The 4,369-nt window shown below is 38.9% G+C and overlaps 1 pseudogene; it reads left to right on the top strand.

Moving 5' to 3' along the window:
• The first annotated feature begins 2,191 nt into the window (after positions 1–2,191).
• On the top strand, positions 2,192–4,354 carry LOC101563237 (annotated as a pseudogene).
• Positions 4,355–4,369: the final 15 nt, after the last annotated feature.

The following is a 4,369-nucleotide window of genomic DNA, read 5'->3' on the forward strand; positions in this document are numbered from 1 at the left end:
GGCGCAGGGTAGCAGGAAACTCTCCGCACACTCACCGGACCTGGGCTAGGACTTTGGGATTTTTATAACAAACATTGGTGTAGCTAAAGTGCCAAGAGTAAATACAAACTGAATTAAATAAAATGATTATTTAAATTACTTTAGAAAAGTAGATAAATGTACTTAAGTCAGGCATGGTGATGCACATGGGCAATCCTAGTACTTAAAGGCTAAGGCAGGAGAAGAGCCATAAGTTTAAGGCCAGCCCTGGCTACATAATGAGCTTATAGCTCATCTGAAACACATAGTGAGACTCTGTCTCAGAAAAAAATATTTATGCCACAAAAAACTTTTAACTTTTTACTTTACTAAAGAAATAAGAAGATATTCTAGGCCATAAGTAGAAAAATGATGAAGTGTAAAAATGCCTGCTGACAGGCATTTTCTAATTCAATTTTCACTGAAATTCTGGGGTTAATTGTCCCTTCTCTAAATTTAGATGTAGTAATAATTTCACCAAGTGTAACTGAAGTTATAATTAATATCTTTGAGGCATTTTTCATGATCAATATTCTAAACATTCAGCCTGTCCCAGTGCAGATAAATCTCACAAAGCCACAGAGAAGACTCTGGTATACCTGTTTGGCAAATGAGAAACCTGAAAGGTTTTAGTATGACCAAAGTATCAGTGAAAAGCACAAATTTGAACCAAGTAACCTGCTTTCAAGATCCTTTATCTTAAGTACAGGAAAATGGTGAGGTTTACATTGCTTACAGAGAGACAAACACATGAAATGTTGTGAGGGAAAAAAAATCTACACACAGAATAAAACACATCAAATTATATTTATCTTTTCTCTCTGCCTTCAAGAGAAATGTGTTTTTTCTGTTATTCTTCTGTCAGTTATTGACGATAGGGAAAATTCAAATACTCATGAGAGAAAAATGACTAATGATACTTTGGTGGTAAAACTAGAGCCATTTTTAAAAATTGTGCTTAAGCTTTAGAGAGGAGAATAAACTGAAAAATTTCCAAAACAAGTATGCAGTAATACCCTAGGTCAAGATTAAAGAAAGAAAACAAAATTTCATGGCTAAAGCACAAAGCAAGGAAAGAGCTTTATTTAAACTTTAGGTAAGGAGCTGGTTCATAAGTGGCCTTGAACTCCGAAAGATGTTTCCTATTAATTCAGCTAAGTGGAGTACACTTAAATTTTGAGATGGTTGAAGACAAACAGGCTGAAAAATCACAAAAAATAAATTGTGAAGAGAGAATGTTGTCAATAACAACCTAAAGAGTTTGACTTTTGGAGTAGGTTACCCAAGGAATAGCTTATTAGAACCATGAAAGCTGAGAAGCCAAGGGCTGAGTGTTTTGTCATTAAAGACAACAAGGGAAAGTTGAAATATGTAGAAAGAAGAGGAAAAATTTACCTTGGGACCAAAGTCTTTGAAAAATTAGGAGGTTGAGCAGCTTGTAGGAGATCTCTCTAAACAAAACAATTAGACAGTATGGTAGAACGAACATTTAGATGAACATCTCCCAAAGAAAGAATAGCTGCAATGTCTGGAAGAGGCATTAAGTGTTTTGTTTCTTCACCATATCCAAGAAGTTTCTAGTGGTTCTAATTCACACCTCTCAATATAGAATTTTGGATTCCCATCCCAGCTTGTTCTTTCACTTCTTTTATTTCATTCTTTAACTTTAATATCATTTAAGTATTATACAATGTGTACATGTATTAAAACATCACATAGTAACTTATTGATAGGCCATTTTCATGTTCTTCTGCATGAGTTAAAATAATTTCATTTAAAATTTAAAAATTAGGGACTGGAGAGATGGCTCAGTGGTCTAAAGCACCTACTTGGAACAAGCTTGGCAAAGCACAGGGACCGCGGTTCGATCCTCCAGCACCACATGCCAGCCAGCCGCGCCCCCTGGTGGGCTGAGCTGGCCACACACACACACACACACAATAAATAAATGTTAAAAAAAAAATTAAAATTTAAAAATTAGTGTTACTCATTTCCCCCAATAGTTAATAGTTAATATTAAATTCCCCAACTGTAGAATCTATGTAACTTCTTCCCTTTGACATGTTTAAAAACCTTGCTTGTCCTAAATGGCTTCAATGATTTTTTTCAGTACATTATGTGAAATATGCCAACCTCCTAAATAAAACCAATAGGTCAGCAGCACTTAGCCAGGATGCTGGAGGAGACCCAGACCCAGGATCAGCCCATGGAGGAGGAGGAGGTGGAGACCTTTGCCTTCCAGGCAGAAATTGCACAGTTGATGTCCCTGATCATCAATAACTTTTACTTAAACAAAGAGATCTTCCTGAAGGAGGTGATTTCCAATCCATCCAATGCTTTGGACAAAATTAGGTATGAAAGCCTGACAGATCCTGGTAAGCTTGACTCTAGCAAGGAGCCGCACATTAACCTCATTCTGAACATGCGTGATCGTACCCTCACCATCATGGATACTGAGATTGGAATGACGAAGGCTGACCTGATCAATAACTTTGACACCATAGTCAAGTCAGGGACCAAGGCCTTCATGAAGGCTTTGCAGGGGGGTACTGATATCTCCATGATTCACCAATTCAGTGTGGGTTTCTGCTCTGCCTACCTGGTTGCTGAGAAAGCGACTGTGATCACCAGGCTTAGTGATGAGGAGCAGTATGCCTGGGAGTCCTCAGCAGGAGGGTCCTTTCACTGTGAAAGCACACATGGGTAAACCTATGGGTCGAGGAACAAAGGTTATCTTACATCTGAAAGAAGACCAAATTGAGTACTTAGAAGAAAGAAAAATAAAAGAGATTGTGAAGAAGCATTCACAGTTCATTGGTTATCCCATTACTCTTTTGTGGAGAAGGAACAAAATAAAGAAGTGAGTGATGATGAGGCTGAAGAAAAGAAGGACAAAGAGGAAGACAAAGAAAAAGAAGAAAAGGAGTCTGATGACAAGCCTGAAATAGAAGATGTTGGTTCTGATGAAGAAGAGGAAAAAAAGAATGATGGTGATGAGAAGAAAATTAATAAGTATATTAACAAGGAAGAACTGAAAAAAATGAAGCCAACTTGGACCAGAAATTCTGATGATATTACTAATGAGTATGAGGAGTTCTACAAGAGTCTGTCCAATGACTGGGAGGATCACCTGGCAGAGAAGCATTTTTCTGCTGAAGGACAGTTGGAAATCAGAGCTCTTCTTTTTGTCCCATGACTAGCTCCTTTTTGACCTATTTGGAAACAGACAGAAGAAGAACAACATCAGGCTGTATGTCTACAGAGTTTTCACCATAAATAACTATGAGGAGCTGGTCCCCAAGTACCTGAATTTCATCAGAGGGGTGGTGGACTCTGAGGGTCTCCCTCTAAATATTTCTCGGGAAATGTTACAACAGAGAAAAATTTTGAAAGTCATCAGAAAGAATTTGGTAAAAAAAAGTACTTAGAATTGTTCATTGAACTGTCAGAGAATAAGGAGAACTACAAGTTCTATGAGCAGTTTTTTAAGAACATAAAGCTTGGGATGCATGAAGATTCTCAGAATCGGAAGAAGCTTTCAGAACTGCTATGCTACTGCACATCTGCTTCTGGAGATGAGATGGTTTCTCTCAAGGACAGTTGCACCAGGATGAAGGAGAACCAGAAGCGAGATATCTCTATTACATCACAGGTGAAACCATGGACCAGATAGCTAACTCAGCCTTTGTGGAATGGTTCCAAAAGCACAGCTTAGAAGTGATCTACACGATCAGCCCATCAATGAGTACTGTGTCTAGCAGCTGAAGGAATTTGAGGGGAAAATTTTAGTGTCAGTTACCAAGAGAGCTTGGAACTTCCAGAAGATGAAGAGGAGGAGGAAGAAAACAGGAAGAGAAAAAGACAAAGTTTGAAAACTTGTGCAAGATCATGAAAGACATCTTGGAGAAAAAGGTCAAAAGGTGCTCATGTCCCATGCTGTATTGTCACAAGCACATATGGCTGGATGACAAACATGGAAAGAATCATGAAAGTCCAAGCCCTAAGACACAACTGCACAATGGGTTACATGGCAATTAACCTGGCAATAAACCCTGACCATTCCATTATCGAGACCTTGAAGCAAAAGCCCAAGGCAGTTAAGAACGACAAGTCTGTGAAGGATTTGGTTATCTTACTGCAAGCAACCACACTGCTGTTCTTTGGCTTCAGCCTAGAAGACCCACAGACACACATAAACAGGATTTACAGGATGATCAAGAGGGATCTAGATATTGATGAGGACGACCCCACCGCCGACACTGCTGCTGCTGTTAATAAGCAGATGCTGCCCCTTGCAGGAAATGATGACATATCACGCATGGAAGAAGTCGACTGAGCTCGGCCCAAAGAA

This window comes from Octodon degus, unplaced genomic scaffold (genome assembly GCF_000260255.1).
Source record: "Octodon degus isolate 3935 unplaced genomic scaffold, OctDeg1.0 scaffold00247, whole genome shotgun sequence".
Lineage (NCBI taxonomy): Eukaryota > Metazoa > Chordata > Mammalia > Rodentia > Octodontidae > Octodon > Octodon degus.